A 20040-nucleotide genomic window follows, 5' to 3' on the forward strand; every position below is an offset into this window, starting at 1 on the left:
AAAGAAGACAGGCTACACAATGTCCCATTCATGGGACAGTGTGCAAGAGCAGAATGCTGTTGCTGCTAAGTTGCTTCAGTTGTGTCTGACTGAGCGACCCCTTAGACGGCAGCTCACCAGGCCCCACTGTCCCTGGGATTCTCCAGGCAAGAACACTAGAGTGGGCTGCCATTTCCTTCTCCAATGCATGAAAGTGAAAAGTGAAAGTGAAGTCGTTCAGTCACGTCCGACTCTTCACAACCCCATGGACTGCAGCCTAAGAGCTTCCTCCGTCCATGGGGTTTTCCAAGCAAGAGTACTGGAGTGGGTTGCCATTGCCTTCTCCGAAAGGCAGGATGATAGGATCAGAAATCGGATTTGATAGTTGGAGGGAAGGGCCATGGACCACAGAGTGCAATGAGGAAACTTTCTGGAATGATGGAAGTTTGTGTTTTGGTTATATGTATTTTGTAGATTGTGTTTTGGTTATACTGATGATCATTGGACTGTGTGTGTTTGTCAAAATGTTTCTGTCTATAAAACTAAAAATAGAGAATTTTACACTATTTAAAGTGAATTTCAATAAATGTGACCATTAAACACATTTGGGGGGTGGGGGGAGCAACATGTTTTAATTGTAAATGCAAAGGAAGAAAGGTCAAGTTTATTTCAGCAACAGTTTCTTCCCAGTAGTACTTTCTTGGAGGTAAAGCCTCACACATCCTGGCTCTTTTCCTAGTGTTTGTCTTCTTATAACCCATTTATGCAGACCTTCCTCTGTCAATGCCTCGGTAAGCTCAGAACTACCTTAGCAGATTTTGCTTTCAGACACTGCTACCCAGCTTTGAGGACAGAAGTAGGTGTTAGAATTTTGATGCTGGGATGATTAGAGAATTTGGTTTCTTAACGAAAATTTGGCAAACTAGAGATTTTACAAATAAATATTTTAGAGAAGTTATTAAGTACCAAAGTCAGTTAACTTGTTACACATGTATCATGGACAGTTTTTAATCTAGTTTTTATTGTAATAAAGTGTAACTAAAATTATGAAAATATACTTTTCCTTCATATTTTTTTTAAACACTAGATTATACTCTTGTCTCCTGGAGGGGACAGTGCAAGTGAGTCAGATCAGTGCTTTAGACCAATCATCATATTGCATATCAAGTAATAATGTTTACCTTCCAGTAACCTTTTAATCTCTTATGCCAATAAAATTTATGGTCCAAAGGTTACATATTTGACGACAGACTTATTTAGTTATATTTTGTTAAGGAGAAAAGAAGTATAAGTCAATCATAATAGTCATACCTTTTGGAAATCTTGATTCTCAAACTTTTTTTGTATTACAGTACAAAAAAGGGGTTATGATCTAATAAAATAAAAACAAGAGGTGGTATAGTTTATGTAAGTAGACAGGTGAAGGAATTAAATGTTAATGTGTGGGCAGGTAAGCAAAATTATGTTTTTAAGCACATTTAGCATCGGAGAAGGAAATGGCAACCCACTCCAGCATTCTTGCCTGGAGAATCCCAGGGATAGGGGGAGCCTGGTGGGCTGCCGTCTATGGGGTCGCACAGAGTCAGACACGACTGAAGCGCCTTAGCAGCAGCAGCAGCATACTTTTGGAGATTTAAGAGTTCTCTTTCGTTAATCCTTTATTTTCAGTCTTAATGATGTACTCATTTCCTCCTCTGGATAAAATGTAGGTGTGCTCTTTCAAAGGCCAGTGGAAGGCTGATATTTTATTGAGTGCAGTGACTTTATGAGGTTGGCGCTGTTATTGCCCCCGGTTTACAGTTGAGGAAACTATTACTTTAAAAGATTTAAGTAAATTGTCTGCTTCATTGGAGTTGACAGTTTAACAAATTCACACAATTTCCAAACTCACACTCTGAGCCACTAACTAAATTAATTCTTAAATTCTGTATCAGACTTAATGTCTTTGAATTGTTTGCTTATTTAGTACTTCGAGCAGCTTCTGCATTTGCCTTTATTTACCTGAATTCAGTCTCTGATATTTGCATTGTATTACCAGATGGCTGGTAGTGCTGCGCGTGTGTGTGTGTGTGTGTGTGCGCGCTCTCTCACAAAACCTATGGGATGACATTAGCTAGTGTAGTAACTTCTGTCCCAGTTTGAGTGAGTCTCCAATTTTCACTTAAAAGAGAGAGGGAAAGGAAAAGAGAAAAGACAAAACAGGGAGGGAGACGTGGAGTTTGCCTGTGTTGTTATTGCTGTAATTATGTTTCGTTTATTTGAGTTAGTTGATTAGAATTGAAAAAGTAAATATTTGCAAGTAGGTGATTAATTTGCCTTTATTCTTGAAGGAAATTTTAACTCAAGACTTCAGCCAATTAGATATAGAATAAACTAAGAAGAGATTGGAAAACTCCTGTGCTGATTGCATGTTTTTTATACATTAAGTTTTATTGGAACACAGCCACACTCATTACTTGTTTGGCTGACAGTCTGAAAATATTTATTGTCTGACCCTTGAAGAAAACCCCTGAACAAATTTTGGGAACAAAACTGTTCAGATAAACTATTTATGGCTTGGATTGTCATCAATAAATACTTATTGAGCATCTTTTATGTGCCAGGCCATGTGCTAAGTGATGGAGAGGCAAAACCAATGTTCTACAAACATGTTTGACTCTCACTTTTATTACTAATTATAACACCAGTTGCAGAAAGCTAGTGGGAGTTATTAGAGCTATGAAATACTCATAAGACAGATCTAATTTCTGAAACAGTAATAATACTGCATCTCTTAGGCAATAGCCTTATCAGTTATGACACCAGAGATACTTCAATTCCTTTTCTCTGGTTTTCCTGATTCTCTTCTAGGCTACTCAGTTGTTTATACACACACACACACACACACACACACACACACACTATTATCATATAGTGTACTTACAGTGTTTATTACTCTCTATCTCCCCTTGTCCTACTCCATAAAGGCAATGATTTCTGTTCTGTTTACTGATGTATTTCAAGTACCTGGAAGACATAGTAAGCAGTTAGCATGAAGCAGACCTGCCTTACATACTCTTCTTAATAGCTATATTAGCTTACCTGGAAAGCATCAGTGTTTTCATGTCAGCTATAATTTTGTTGATTGAAAATGAAAAAAATCTGCAGGGCTAAATTGTATATCTTTTTGTTTTATATGTTCTTTAAAAGTTAGATAACTGTTTAGTAAAAATCGTTTTGTGTAATTGAATAAAATTATTTATTGAAAAGAAAAGTGCATACTTTTATGTGCATAATTAAAACTTATGTTAATTGTTCTGATAACCTTGAGGAAGTAATGTGGTTGCATAAACGTTTAATTACTGTTAAAATAATAAGAATAATTTCTCATAAAACTTCTTTTTCTCTTAGTTACATTTGTAAGTATGTTTTGCTGATAGTTGATTACTCTGCCTGCATAGTTTGCAAAATTAGTAAGGAGAACGGTATTCTGAAGCCAAGTTTCCATGAGTTGATATTTCACATTCACTTTTGTGACCTGAATCTGTATTCCTTCAGACAGTGAGAAAAGCCAAATGTTCTTATAAGCAGTGAGGATTTTCTTCATGGAAAACAAAGATGTAAAAGTGTATTCCAGATAAAAGTATAATGTGTATATGGAATATTATAGGTAAATCTACCTATATAAGTATGAATAAATGCTTTTAAGCATTTCATTGTAGGATTTTGTCTTGGTATTATTTTTAAGGTAAAAATTAAAATAAAAATTGAATATATGAAGGGAACCAGAAAAATCCAGAAATATTACAATTAATTGAGCAGGCAACAGCATCTGTAATTCTAATGATCCTGCAAAGTAGTATTTCTGTTTACAGAGATGAGAAAATTTATGTTCAGGGAGATTAATAGCTTGCCATGGTTCAAGAACTAATAAATAATAAAAGCAGTATTGTACGGCAGGGCTTTCTGTCTCTGAATACCTTATTCTTTATCCTATAGCATGTCAGTTTCTCCTATATTGTCATGATGTACCCCCCAAATAACTATGTTGATACTTCATTTAAAAATGTTACATATTGTACATTTGCACTCTATACTTTTAAATTTTAAGTTTTTGTAACATAGTATGCTTCTAAATAACCCGGAAAGGGTGTTCTATGAAAGGAAATGGTTTCCTAATTTCAGGGAGTGGTGCATGGAAGAAATAAATGCCTCCTTGTCTTTCATTTTAAAGCTAAAGCCATTGCTTTCCAATTTTCAGCTGACATATATTCTTCCATTTTACCTCTCTCATCTCATTAACATACTAGGCATTATGTAGCCACATATACACATGTACATAATCACAGTATGATTTTCAAAATGTTTTATTTAAAATATTTAATATTTCAAAAGTTTTTAATTGAAAGTACTGTGTATAAGAACATTGACCAAAGACATCTTTATTATATAAACTGAATGCTGAAAAAAGTGGGATGTTATATGGTACTTTTTATGACTGTAGTGTACATTGTTCATATCATTAAGTGGAATTAGCCAGCCATGTTAGCCAAGAAATTGAGATAACATAATTCTGTAGCCCTTTATATAAAATTCACTTCTACTTTTACTAAATTCAGATGTTGAGTTGTTTTAAGAATAAATACTTCGATTCATTTAGTGAGTTTTCCATTTTTAAAGCATTAAGAAATAATGTATTGTTTTCACTGAGACTTGAGGGCATATGACCTATGAACCCTTGTAATCTGGTTTAGTATAAAATTTGATGTTATCTTGTTACATAGACATCTACATTCTCAAATAGCTCTCAGATTTTACATTTAATAAAGACACTGAAAAGGCTTATTAAACTTTTGACTTGATGAAAGGCTGAGAAACCAAAGGGCAGTGAAGGAATTAGTATTTCTGATAATGGTTATACATTCAAGTCTTGTGGTGGCATATGGAAAAGAATCCTAGTCTTGAAAAATTGGGAAATTTAAGTTTTAATATTATATTTAATTCTCTAACTTTCAAGTGACTCCTTATAGCTGCCTCTTATTTCTCCCTGTTTTTCATCACAAATTTAACTTTTCCCCTTTTAGAGTAGATCATAAAACCAAAAAAGAATAAAAGGTTAATTATAATAGTGTAGTGAAATTATTTTGTACGTATTTAAACATTAATGGGTGTGTGTGTGTGTGTGTGTGTGTTTAGTTGCTTAGTAATGTCCGATTCTTTGTGACCCCATGGACTGTAGCCTGCCAGGCTCCTCTGTCCATGGGATTTCCCAGGCAAGAATACTGGAATGGGTTGCCATTTCCTTCTCAAGGGGATTTTCCTGACCCAGGGCTTGAACCCACGTCTCCTGTGTCTCCTGCAGTGGCATGCAGGTTCTTTACCCATTAAGCCATTAACCCAAATATGACACATTTAAACATTATTTAAACGTTAATTCTTACTATAGTGATAATGATTGCAATGATACAGGACCTTATGGATAATGTTTATTAATACCAACAATTGCCTTAAACTAATATCTGTTGAATAAGTATATGACCGAATGATTGTATGAATTTAGAGCTCTGGGCTCCTTCCTTTGAATGGATGGTCCTTCTTCTTGGTTTTGAAAATATTATTTTAAAAGACAGCTTAATGGGGTTTTTTTTTAGTTATTTTATATAAATGCCAAAGAGAAACCGTGGAGTCCTCCTCAAGACAAATGAGGTAAAGAAAAACCCCAAAAATTGATGAGCTAAAGTGTTGATTTCTATTTGTTTTCTATGTTCCTCAGTTCATTGAAATTAAAATTCAGGTATGGAGGCAGTCCTCTTGAGTTTTTTGTTTGAGTCTGTCAAATTTGTTCTTTCCATATCAGATAGTAATACTGCTCAAGATGATTCTTGATTTAAGGATTTTTTTTTTGTATTTCATATTTGTCTATTTATCAGTTAAGTCATATGAAACTTAATGACTTCCATCATTCAGATCTCAGTTTCTTTCCCATCAGAGAAATAGTGCTATGGAATCATTTTGTGTAAATAGTTGGCTGCAAGTACAAAGATAGAAACTTAAATACAGAATAGTAAATTTGTTTGTATTCTTCTTTATCTGATTCCCAAGCATTAACATTTTTTCTTCTGGTACCAGTGTTTTAAGAGTCTTCAAAAGTATCCCTGGGGCACAGAAATTCTGTTTAAATATTTCCATGTGCTTTATTTTCTTGATATTTTAATTTTGCAGAATGAATTTGCCATTTACTTTTGATGAAGTTAGTATCTATATAGTATCTTTAGATTATTATTTCCTTGATTTAGAGGATAATTTGAATGTTAGAGTTTTTTAAATACATGTACATAGATGGCTATTAGTAATCAGATTTCGTTTACAACTAATCTACTGTAATATAGTTATCAGGAGCTAGTGGGGAGTCATTCACATATTTTTATTTCCTATGTCATGTACTTGCAAATATTTGATGGTCTTCATTGGCTTTTTTCTCTGATGTGTTTTGAACTTCAAAGAATGAAGCACTACATACTTATCTCTCTGTATGTGCATTTTCTTATGTGTTTATTGGTTTTAAGTAATCTACTAGACATGTAAGTGGACATTTAAAAATGATAGTCCTTCCAAAAACTTTGCTTGGGGTCTTTGCTGGGAGGACGATTTAGAGGGATGAAGAGGGTCGCTTGCTTTACTGTTTATCATTTTCCCAGACAAATCCATGGAGACAGGCTGCTGATAGGATAGGAGAAAAACAACAAAAACAAATACAGTGCTTTGGCCTGGAACTGAATTGTATTATCTGCACTGTCAGCTAGAGTCTTTGCTCACTTACCCAGACAATCTCTACAGGGATTAAAACATCCCCTGCCTTAGTAATAGCCTTTAGTATGCTGCAGCCTCATATCCAGTTAAAAATAAATCAAGCTATAAACAGTTCTTAATAGCTTGCAAAATCCTCACTAGTTCAGCCTTTGAGGACAGTGATTATGCTGAAAAATCAAACAGGAGTGTCAGTAATTAAATTACTAATTACCTGTATTTCATTTTTAGTTTCCATATATAGCTCCTTACAACCCCCGCTTTGAGCCTGATTTGGAAGGTTGACATTTTGTCATCTTTGTCAAAGTTAACAAGAAAAACATGAGCCCTTACAGTAATGGGTACACTGGTAATTCAAGACTATTTTCAGGACATTTCTCTTATTTGTTAGATTTATAAGAATTTTGACTCTATAAGAAAGTTTAGAGGGAGAGATTTATAGAAACAAACAAGAAGAAAAACTTCAAAAGATGCTGTAAACCAAACAGAAACTATTAGAACCAGATTCTGTATCAATGTCTGAGCTATCCAGAAGCTGATTATCTATTCTTTCTTCTAAAATTTTTAATAATGGGGATTTTGTAATCTTCTCTAGCAGTGATTCTCAACCTCGTGATTCCTACTCACCACACCCCTTGGACATTTGACAATGTCTGAAGACATTTTTGGTTGTTGCAAGTAGAGTGATGATATTGACATCCAGTAGATAGAGAGCAGGGCTGCTGCTGAACATCCTATAATGTACGAGGGAGCTCCCATAACAAATATTATCTAGCCAAAAAGTCAGTCATGTTGAGGTAGAAAAATCTTGCTCTCAAGCATGCATTTTATCCTGATGGCAATTTTCCGAAATGAAGAGCCACACTGATACTTAGAGTGTTTTATAGGGAGATTTTTTTGATCTGTTTGAATTACTAAGAAGAGAGAAAAGAGAGTTTAGATGTTGATTTGGGGACTTACGGACATGGTAAATATAAACATTCTTTGAAAAATATTCATGGAGACAATATGGTGATCTCATGATACAGAGAAATGAAAATCTTATCATAGAAAGGTGAGAAATTTTGTGTAACTTCTTACCTTCACAAATATAAAAGGAAGCTTCTACTTTGTAGGAGATGAGGTTGTAAAGAATTTTTTCTTTATTAATGCTTAAATCATTTAATTAAAAAATAATAATATGTAAAATTCTCTTAGAATATTCAGCAGCCTGAAGCTTTGAATTTACTTCATAGTTGAGACCGTGGGTAATTTATTTAATGTCTAAGCCTCAGTTAACACATCTGGAAGTCATGTGGTTATTTTATACTTGTCACATGGATGTTTGCTAATTTGTACTGACCCTGAACTTTTCTCGGATGAATTAAAAGAATTGTCCACCCTTTACCTAATTGATTGTTGCTTGCAGTGTAAGAGGTAGGCATTTCCATGTTCATTCCACAAGTGGAGCTATTGTACCTGCATTCATTTTCATCATTATCTACTAAATCATAGTAGTTTGCAGTAGGAGGAAGTATATGTAAACCACACATGTATAAACACAAACACATCTAGTAACTTAGTGGTAGGGAAGTTAGAGACTGACAAAAAGTGTTTATATTGCCTTCCAGAGATCTAGGTTTTTGGAACCTGGCTTGTTTCCAGGGTATTTCTATTACAGCTGTAGAGGTTTGTGGCAGTATTTCATAGAGAAGAGCATATAGCCTCTTAAGAGATGTAAGAATATTCCATCCATTGTATGTCCTCATCATACATTGGGGACTAAATGTAAATGATCTCCTTAATGCCACAATATGTAAAAAATTGCAGTTGACCTTGTTTTTAAATAGTTGTGTTGTTTGCCATACTTCCCATGCTCCATTAACTGAATACATTTTATGAAAGTTATGCTTACTGTAGAGGGTGAAAAAAATGCAAATTGAAGTTACAAATCATATCCAGTCACTTACTTTTGTTTCATGTTTAAGACGTTGTCTCTTTCATTGGAGACATGCAGGAGATCTACATTCTGTCACCACCAAAACTCTTCATAGGATTTTGGTTTTGTTTTGTTTCTTTAAATTAAGGGACCAGCCAGAGCTGTGAAGTTAGTATAGAGAAAAAATGGTATCTCAGTTAGAGGTGAAAAATGACATATGATTTCTTCAAGATTGTAATGTAGAAAATAAATTTTTTCACTGATAACAGAAAGGAAAGTAATAAATAGCTTCTTGTATTCTATGTATATTTGAGTTACTTTTCACCTTAAAGACTATTTTACACGATATTTTAATATCCTGTAATATAGATCTAAAAGATCTAAAGTGTTTAGAAAGACCTGTATGCTGATATCTTGCCCCTACCTCTGTATCCCAATCTTGCCTTCCTCACCTGATTTTTATTAGTCTCTTTCTTCTTCCAATGCTGTTTTTAATGCAAGCAAATATGCATATATTTTACTTCTTACACCCATGTCTCCCACAGTTCAGGTCAGTTCAGTCTCTCAGTCGTGTCTGACTCTTTGCGACCTCATTGACTGCACTATGTCAGGTTTCCCTGTCCGTCACCAACTCCCAGAGCGTGCTCAAACTCATGCCCATCAAGTCGGTGATGCCATCCAACCATCTCATCCTCTATACTCCCCTTCTCCACCAGCCTTCCATCTTTCCCAGCATCGGGGTCTTTTCTAATGAATCAGTTCTTCACATAAGGTAGCCAAAATATTAAAGTTTCCAGCTTTAGCATCAGTCCTTCCAATGAATATTCAGAACTGATTTCCTTTAGGATGGACTGGTTGGATCTTCTTGCAGTCCAAGGGACTCTCAAGAGTCTCCTCCAACACCACAGTTCAAAAGCATCAATTCTACACTCAGCTTTCTTTATGGTCTAATTCTCACATCTGCACATGACTACTGGAAAAACCATAGTTTTAACTATATGGACCTTTGTCAGCAAAGTAATGTCTTTGCTTTTTAATATTTTGTCTAGGTTTGTCATAGCTTTTCTTTCTTTTTTATTTATTTTTTTTAAATTTTATTTTATTTTTAAACTTTACAAATTGTATTAGTTTTGCCAAATATCAAAATGAATCCAAGGAGCAAGTGTCTTTTAATTTCATGGCTACAGTCACCATCTGCAGTAATTTTAGAGTCCAAGAATGTATTCTCTCACTGTTTCCACTGTTTCCCCATCTATTTGCCATGAAGTGATGGGACCAGGTGCCATGATTTTCGTTTTCTGAATGTTGAGTTTTAAACCATCTTTTTCACTCTCCTCTTTCACTTTCATCAAGAGGCTCTTTAGTTCCTCTTCACTTTCTGCCATAAGGGGGGTATCATCTGCATATCTGAGGTTATTGATATTTCTTCTGGCAATCTTGATTCCAGCTTGTGCTTCATCCATTGTGGCATTTCGCGTGGTGTACTCTGCATATAAGTTAAATAAACAGGGTGACTGTATACAGCCTTGACATACGCCTTTCCCAATTTGAAACCAGTCCATTGTTCATTGTCCAGTTCTATCTGTTGCTTCTTGACCTGCATAAATATTTCTCAGGAGACAGGTAAAGAAAGAAATAAAGTGAAGTCGCTAAGTTGTGTCCAACTCTTTGTGACCCCATGGACTGTAGCCCACCAGGCTCCTCTGTCCATGGGATTTTCCAGGCAAGAATACTGGGGTGGGTTGCCATTACCTTCTCCAGAAGATCTCCCCAGCCCAGGAATTGAACCCAGGTCTCCCACATTGTAGGCAGACACTTTATTGTCTAAGCCACCAGGGAAGTCCAAAGTGAAATCGCTCAGTCATGTCCAACTCTTTGCGCCCCATGAACTGTAGACCCCCAGGCTCCTCCGTCCATGGGATTTTCCAGGCAAGAGTACTAGAGTGGGTTGCCATTGCCTTCTCCAGAGGATCTTCCTCACCCAGGGATCGAACCCAGGTCTCCCACATTGCCAGCAGACACTTTACCGTCTGAGCCACCAGACAGGTAAAGTGGTCTGGCATTCCCATCTCTTGAAGAATTTTTCACAGTTTGTTGTGATCCACACAGTCAAAGGCTTTAGCATAGTCAATAAAGCATAAGTAGATATGTCTCCCACAAATACACGAAATGTAGAAAAATGCATACTTCTAAGTCCTTTGCTTTTTTCCTTTAGCTTTGTATCTTGGAGATCTTTCCTTATCAGTCTATGGGTATTTTCCTATGCTTTTGCAGGTACACAGACACAATTACATACAAATAGTCCCCCACTGATGGACACTTAGGCTGTTGCCATCTTTTGCCATACCTCAGATATGCAGATGACACCACCCTTATGGCAGAAAGTGAAGAGGAACTAAAAAGCCTCTTGATGAAAGTGAAAGAGGAGAGTGAAAAAGTTGGCTTAAAGCTCAACATTCAGAAAACTAAGATCATGGCACCTAGTCCCATCACTTCATGGGAAATAGATGGGGAAAGAGTGGAAACAGTGTCAGACTTTATTTTGGGGGGCTCCAAAATCACTGCAGATGGTGACTGCAGCCATGAAATTAAAAGACGCTTACTCCTTGGAAGGAAAGTTATGACCAACCTAGATAGCATATTCAAAAGCAGAGACATTACTTTGCCAACAAAGGTCCGTCTGGTCAAGGCTATGGTTTTTCCAGTGGTTATGTATGGATGTGAGAGTTGGACTGTGAAGAAAGCTGAGCGCCGAAGAGTTGATGCTTTTGAACTGTGGTGTTGGAGAAAACCCTTGAGAGTCCCTTGGACTGCAAAGAGATCCAACCAGTGCATTCTGAAGGAGATCAGCCCTGGGATTTCTTTGGAAGGAATGATGCTAAAGCTGAAACTCCGGTACTTTGGCCACCTCATGCGAAGAGTTGACTCATTGGAAAAGACTCTGATGCTGGGAGGGATTGGGGGCAGGAGGAGAAGGGGACGACAGAGGATGAGATGGCTCGATGGCATCACCGACTCGATGGACGTGGGTTTGGGTGAGCTCTGGGAGTTGGTGATGGACAGGGAGGCCTGGTGTGCTGCAATTCATGGTGTCGCAAAGAGTTGGACCTGACTGAGTGACTGAACTGAACTGAACAGTTCCCCTGGAGAAGGAAATGGCAACCCACTCCAGTATTCTTCCTGGAGAATTCCATAGACAGAGAAGCCTATGGTGGGCTACAGTCCATGGGATTGCAAACAACTAACACTTTCACTTTCTTTTTCAACAGTACCTCAAAGAATAACCTTCTCCAAGAATTATTTTGTACTTATATGCATTTGTTATAAAGTGGAATTTTCTGTCTCTATTGATTGGCTTTCTACTATAAGGAAGAATGTTCCCTTTTTCCTTGTTTTTATCACTATGAACTTAGGAATTCTTACTGTATTCACTTTTTTAGTTTTTACCAGTATTTATCTTGATGTTCAAATTGTCCCAATTTAGGCCACTTGGATCACCTTCCACTCCCATACTCGTTGTTTGATCTCCATCGTTCTTTTGTACGTTCTTTCTGGCAAAATGTGTTCTGGACTAATAATCCTGAAATCTGCCACTTCTTCAAGAGGAACTGATTCCTTTTGATGGAGAACAGTATTTAGAAGTCAAGTTGTGCATACCAAGTGTGTTTATAGCTACTGGGGTGTCCAGGTCTAATTTAAACTAAATTTTTAGTTTCAAGTTTGGGGGCTATGTGTGTAGTCTTCTTAAGACTCATGATTATCAGTTCTGTGGAGAGTCTTTTTTTCTTTATTTCTCTTTTACCTAAGGCTATGATGCCGTATCCCAGAGTCTCCCTCTGTAGCCTGGGTTAGGCAGTGTTGACCTATTTACAATGTCCATTTGGGACTCACTTCTTTTTGTACTCTCTCTGATTCACTCATCCTCGAAGGCAAGGCCCTTGACTTTTTTGTTGTTGTTCTTTTTAAACCTTCACAGATATATGGGAGTCATTAATTTCTGGATTACAAGGAATCCTCAGGTATACTCAAGACAAATGCCTGCTCTAGAGTTAGCTATTTTTCATTAGCTTACCTCTGTAAATTTGTAGTTTTCTTTTTGTTTCTCAAGAATTCTCTTATATTTCTGTCACTTTTTAAAGAGATGGTTTTTTAATTTTGTGTTTGATATTTTTAGGTGCTGATAACTTAGGTTTTCTTTATGTTGGGGAAAATACAGCTCTATAATTTTAAAATTAGATATAGTTGAAGCTTTCTCCAACAATATAGGATTTTGCTTAAAGAAATTATTTATAAAAGTATTAAAGCAAAAATTCAGGTAGAATGTCTTAGAAAGAAGGAACTATTTATGAAGAGTTATAGTTGACTAATTTAGTGCTGAAAGTTAGAAGATAATCCTAGGTGTGATCAAGTTTCTTGCATTATTTCAACAGGTTATTTTTTCTACCATTTCATTCCATCTGTTTCTGTTTCTTGCTCTTGTTTATGAGGAGACTTAGGATCATAATCCTGGCTTCAGGAGAGAGAGAAGATAATAATTAGTTGCACCCATTTCACGTGCTAGCAAAGTAATGCTCAAAATCCTCCAAGCTAGCCTCAGCAGGATATGAACCAAGAACTTCCAGATGTATCAGCTGGATTTAGAAAAGGCAAAGGAACCAGAGATCAAGTTCCCAACATCCACTGGATCACACAAAAAGCAAGAGAGTTCCAGAAGAACGTCTACCTCTACTTTATTGACTACACTAAAGTCTTTGACTGTGTGGATCACAACAAACCAAGGAAATTCTTAAAGAGTTGGGAATACCAGACCGCCTTATCTGCTTTGTGAGAAACCTGTACGCAGGTCAGGAAGCAACAGAACCAGACATAGAACAACGGACTGGTTTCAAATTCGGAAAGAAGTATGTAAAGGCTGTATATTGTTACCCTGCTTATTTAACTTATATGGAGAGTACATCATGCAAAATGCTGGACTGGGTGAAGCACAAGCTGAAATCAAGATTGCCAAGAGAAAAATCAGTAACCTAAGACATGCAGATGATACCACCCTTATGGCAGAAAGTGAAGAAGAACTAAAGAGCCTCTTGATGAAAGTGAAAGAGGAGAGTGAAAAAGCTGGCTTAAAACTTTAGTTGTACTCAAGTTCATCTAAGTACATTCAAAAATCTAAGATCATGGCATCAGGTCCTATCAGTTCAGGGCGAATAGATGGGGTACCGATGGAAACTGTGACTGACTATTTTCTTGGGCTCCAAAATCACTGTAGATGGTGACTGCTGCCATGAAATTAAATGACGCTTGCTCCTTGAAAGAAAAGCTATGACAAACCTAGACAGCATATTAAAAAGTAGAGACATTTCTTTGCTGACAAAGATCTTTGTAGTCAAAGCTATGGTTTTTCCAGTAATCATGTACAGATGTGACAGCTGGACAGTAAAAAAAAAAAGACTGAATGTCGAAGAATTGATGCCTTTGGACTGTGGTATTGAAGAGGACTCTTGACGACTCCCTTGGACTGCAAGGAGATCAAACCAGTCAATAGTAAAGGAAATCAACCCTGAATATTCACTGAAAGGTCTGATGCTGAAACTGAAACTCCAATACTTTGGCCACACTGATGCGAAGAGCCCTCTCATTGGAAAAGACCCTGATTCTGGGAAAGATTAAAGGCAGGAGGAGAAGGGGATGACAGAGGATGAGATGTTTGAATGGCAGCACCAACTTGATGGAGATGAGTTTGAGCAAGCTCTGGCTGATGGTGAAGGACAGGGAAGCCTGGCGTGCTGAAGTCCATGGGGTCGCAAACAGTTAAACATGACTGAGTGACTGAACAACAACAGTCCTTTATTGTCTTTCTACCATTTCTCTTCTTAGACTTAAAAAATTAAGATGAAATAGAGTAGTGTGCAGGATGGAGCTATCTTCACTCCCAGTTTGGCTTTCATTTTGCAACTTGTTTATTTTTGGAAATCTTAACATTTTCTGTGGAATTAATCGATGAGCTAGATGTGCTGGGATTTAGAGAGCTTTAGACCAGATTACTAAAATAAAGGTTCAGTTTAGATAGTATTGTGTTAATGAGGCCATAATTATGGGCTATTTCATTGTCGTGACCAGTTGTTTTCTAAATTCACATAATTTATTATCAACGCTGACCAGCCATTTCAGTTGTGTCTTAGTTGTTTCAAGTACTGGTCAAGGGAATGTGGGTGGATCCCTGGGAGTTAATCACTCCTGTTGAGGAAACAGTTCATTACATTTAAATTTCTACAGTGAGTCATTAACACAATTCTCATATTTAAAGTTCTGCTTGTATCTTTTCTGACACTTTCTATCTTGCCTTTATTCACATAGCTTCTCAGAGAAACTAAAAACAGAAACAAAAAATAATGATTAAGGGATAATTATGATCAAAGGACTTTGGTATGCTGGTGATATTTTATCCATCAGTATTTATGTCTAAAACAGATAATTAGTATTAACCATCCTTTCAGTTTACATTATTTTTCTTATTGTGTGTGTGCTGTCATCATATATAGGACCTTAAACATGTTCCTCAGGCAAGAGTAAGTCTTGGTGAATGAGGATTGTTACTGCTGTCAAATTAAGATACTTTGTTCTGTAACCTTCTTATCTAAATATACTATTTTAATTGAGTCAAATCCCAAAGGCCTTTTTGTATCCCCTTGGAGCATAATGAACTTTTTCCTCCTAATTCTTAAAAGATGAGTATTCCAGGGTGATTGTTTACAAAACTTTTTAGGGGGCAAATCCAACTTTTTTAAACTGGCTTTGTTACTCACTCTCAGGGATACTATCATCCCATAGTTTTCATTTCTGACTCAGGGGCCAGTGTATGCTCTCATTTTCTTAGTTTTTTCGTTTGTTTGTTTCTCATTGTTTTGTTGCCTCACTCATGTCCGCACATCACCTTCTATTTCCAATCTGTATGTTCAAAACTTACTTGTTTTAGTGTTTAGGGTATTATTTATGGGCTTTTCATGTGGCGCTAGTGGTAAAGAACCTGCCTGCCAATGCAGGAGACGTAAGAGATGCAGGTGCAGTCCCTGGTCTGGAAGATCCCCTGGAGGAGGGCATGGCAACCCACTCGTATTCTTGCCTGTAGAATCCCATGGACATCAGAGCCTGGTGGGCTACAGTCCATAGTGTCACAGAGAGTTGGACACTACTGAAGCAACTTAATACACAGTGTATTGTTTAGATAATTAGGTAATTATTTCTGTAGGATATGCTGATATGGGATAAGTATGTTTGTTTTAACTATGCTTCTCTCAACATAATATTGCTACTTTTGATGTTTAGTGCAGTAACAACTAATGAAGATACCAGGAAGAAAGACTTTTAATATTGTATTGATAAACTGTTCTTTCTGTACTTAGGACTATTTCCTTGTATTTTTATTAGTCTATTTTAATGAATATAGTATAAAACTATTTTAGCTTGGCTGTGTCATCTTTTTTCAATTACATGTTTGTTAGACAGCATTTTCATTTGTGAGCAGTGTTTTGAAATATACCTCTGCTCATCATCCAGATGTGTCCTACATTCAATATTGATTTAAATTTGCTTTACATTCCTTAGTTAAAATGGTCATTCCTTTTGTCTTCTCATATGTACTTTACTTTCTGAAAACTGACCTCTTTGTTTTTTTAATTTTACTTTTTTGTGGGGAAATCTCTTGTCAAAGGAACTTTAATTTTGTTTTCAAAACGGAATTGACTTGGAAAATCCCGTTTTACTTGAGTCTGAAAATGGAAAGGTGACATTTTTAATTGCAAAAGGTGTTTGAAATATCTAGAGTAACTACTGCTATAAAATGTGTTCATGTATATAAAGACTAGAGGATGATATTCAAAGAATTGAAAAAAGGTTAATTCTTTTTATAAAATTTTATTTAATAACATATAGTCGTTTTCAGTTTAAAAGGAAGAAGATATTATCAGATCTCTGCCTATTTAACTTTAGAGAAAACTTTGTTTGGTCTATTATGTAGACATCTAGTCAGTATAGCACTTTATTCATTGTACAAATACTTATGATTTTTCATCTTTTCTAGGAAATATCAATTAGTGTTAACATCTCGTATCAATTTTATTGTAATGTTTTGAAGATTTAGTCATGAAGAGAAATAACACCTTGCTTCAAAACAATTGGTGTCCTCTTCAATAAAATAATACATTCTTATTGGACCTCATTATATCCTGGGGTTTTATTACATCATTTTTGTGAGTGTGAGTTTTAAGAGGAAACTTTGATCATGTCAACATTCAACTTTTAAAAAATATTTGTTCTGTGCTATGTGCTGTGCTAAGTCGCTTCAGTCTTGTCCTACGCTTGACAACCCTATGGACTGTAGCCCCCCAAGCTCCTGTGTTCATGGCATTCTCCAGCCAGCGATACTGGAGTGGATTACCATACTTTCCTCCAGGGGATCTTCCTGACCCAGGAATCAAACCTGTGTCTCTTAGGTCTCCTGCATTGGCAGGTGGGTTCTTTATCACTAGCACCACCTGGGAAGCCAAAAAAAGTGATTATTAATTATTTATTTTATTATTTATTTGCCCTGCTAGGTCTTAGTTGTGTCATGAGGTATCTTCAGTCTTTAGTTTTGTCATGTGAACTCATATATTACACTTCTTTCAACACAATTTCTTTACAGAGAAAATGTAACATAAGGTTCAGAAATTATGATTTCTTTTGTTTTTGTTTTGTGTGTGTGTGTGTGAGATTCTAAAACAAAAGTACTGTTTTATCTTAGGAGACACATTACTTTTCCATGTGGTCTTCTTTACTGCTTTTACCTGTAGCGTATGAATAAAGTCTATTATTGAGTTGCATGCTCTATTCCAGATGAATTCACAGAAACCGTATTTGGAAAAACTATGCTGACTCTTTGTGACCCCATGGACAGTAGCCTACCAGGCTCTGCCGTCCATGGGACTTTCCAGGCAAGAATACTGGAGTGGGCTGCCATTTCCTTCTCCAGGGGATCTTTCCAACCCAGGGATGGAACCCAGGTCTCCTGCATTGCAGGCAGACGCTTTACCATCTGAGCCACCTAAGGGCCTACATGTATGTGTCAGAAGCAGTGTCATCAGTGGGTCAGCTTTAAACTTTTTTGCAAAATAACACACAGATTTTTCTAGATAGATATAGAAAAATGAGAAGTGTTGACTAGAAGAAGCCATTCTGTGGGACTGGTCATCTCCAGTAGACACTGGATTCCTGGGTAGAAATGTGGTATCAAGTATTTTCCAGGTTTTTTTCTGAATATTGATCTATCATTTTTTTGTTTTTGAAAAATGAACTTGGAAGCTGATTTATTGAGATAATTGAGACCATTTGCCATGAAATTCCTCATATATCCCATCTTGAACTATAAAAATAGCTCTGCCCTGTTACTTATATGCTCCTCCTTTCCTCTAACCTGAGATGGACATATTCTCCTTAAAGTGAATTCCTCTGCTTTGTTTCTGTATCTCATCTCAGTTTTTTAAATTTTAAGCTCTCTAGTTCCTCCTTGGGTAAACAACTTTAATAAAAGTGAATATGTAAGGGTCACCATGACTACCACACAAAATTTAATGGCTTCTTAAGGGTTCTTATTTGTCTTGAATTTCACAAATTTAATCCTGCTGACTACTCACATCTCCTTGAAACTCTGTATCCCATTAGCTCCAATGACACTACAATTTTTCCTTCTGTTAACTTTTTGTCCACTGCTTCTCTTTTATTTCAGTTGAATTTAACAATCATTTAATATGGCATAAGAATTAGACAAAAAGCTGAATCCAGTTAGGCACTCAGTATTGTTTTTAACTCAAAATGTGTCTCAATTGCATTTCTCTTTTCCATTCCCTTTGCTTCCATTCTGGTTGACTTCTTTCCTTGGCTTACTATAGTTGTCTTCCAGTTTTCTCTGCCCACAGGCTCTTCTTCCTCCATTTCCTCTTTGTTTCTGTTTCACAATATTCTTCCTAAAGGATTGTCTTTAACCAGGTTTTATGCTGCTTTACCCCATTATTATACTGTTTTTACCAGGGTATCATGCTGCTAAGGAACCTTCAGTGAATCCTTGTTTGTCTCAAGTCTCGCCCTTCATTCTAGCCTTTTTAGTTTCAAAAGTTGGGTCCCATCTCTCTCTCTTTTCTATTCTCACTAAACATTTGTCCATTTATTCTGGAAATTAAACTCTTCTGGTGTCCTGTGTTCTGTGCATTCTATGTTTAGGATTTCCTCCAGGCTTCTTCTTACTTTGTCTCTTTTATATTTTCTTACTACATTTTCTCAGCTGTCTTGGTCTTACAGTTTTTTAAACTAATTTTGCCCTACCAACCTCTTTCCCTAGCTTACTTCTCTTCAGTACTATTTAGTTTAGTTCTTGATTTTCTCTAATAGTTTATTATTTTTCAGATTTTTCTGTTCATCTAATAACTTAAAAATATTTTGAGGCCAGAGAGATGAAATCATATTTTTGATAAGTGTGAGGTCATAGATATTCCACAAATATTTGCCCATTGAGTAAAAATAAGACATGGAGGTTTAGGTATTTAAATCTCCTTCATTTTCAATAAGAAATTGAAGCTAATTTCTGAGTAAAACATAGTTTAACTATTACAATTTTATTAACTTCTGTAGTTTTGAAAATTTTGCATCAGCAGGGGGCAGTCAAACCAAAGTTCATTTTGCTATCGTATGAAAAATTAAAATTAATCTCTGTGAAACTTACTCTACTTGGGTTCCCAGTTACACTTTATAATCTACTTGTAAGAAAAGGTGAAAACTCTTTAGTAGTAGGTTTGTAGAAACTTTTTTTTTTTTTTTACTCATGGAAGGTAAATTTTTTAAGTGAAAACAATGAAAAAATATTTTTTAGAACATAAAATGCGATATTTGTTGTTTTTGATTGGTAGCCCCTTTACACAGAAATTTATTTTTTCTGCCTCCAAATTAGTTTTTCAGTAAAATCAACTTATTGAGCTGTTTTTCATTCAACAAAGTATTAACTTTGATAGACTACTTTTATTTTCTCCTGTGAACTTGAGAAAAATGAGTTTTTTATTAGACGCTGTAGTGTGACACTCTAAAACGCAGTTTGGCAGATTCTTCAAGTTTAATTGGGTTTTTCCCTGAGCCTTTGCTCTTGCTGGCTGCAAACGCCTAGTGGTTTGTGTTTATAGATGTGCTCATTTTCAGCTCCTTCTCCTGGAGGTTAGCCTAGTGCTTAGGAAGAGAGAGACACAGTTTATACTGAATAGTGTTTAACATAGACTGATGGTATTACTGTATTTCCTGTTTTGTGTTCACAATAAGAAGATTCTGAAAAAACCCGCCTT

At 36.1% G+C, this 20040-nt stretch overlaps 1 protein-coding gene across 5 annotated transcripts in view; it reads left to right on the forward strand.

The window, feature by feature from the left end:
* Positions 1-20040, forward strand: part of SPATA5 (spermatogenesis associated 5) — a 322015-nt gene that overhangs the window by 117114 nt on the left and 184861 nt on the right. The gene's annotated exons all lie outside the window — the stretch shown is intronic.

Source organism: Bos indicus x Bos taurus, chromosome 17 (assembly GCF_003369695.1).
Source record: "Bos indicus x Bos taurus breed Angus x Brahman F1 hybrid chromosome 17, Bos_hybrid_MaternalHap_v2.0, whole genome shotgun sequence".
NCBI classification, from domain to species: Eukaryota; Metazoa; Chordata; class Mammalia; order Artiodactyla; family Bovidae; genus Bos; species Bos indicus x Bos taurus.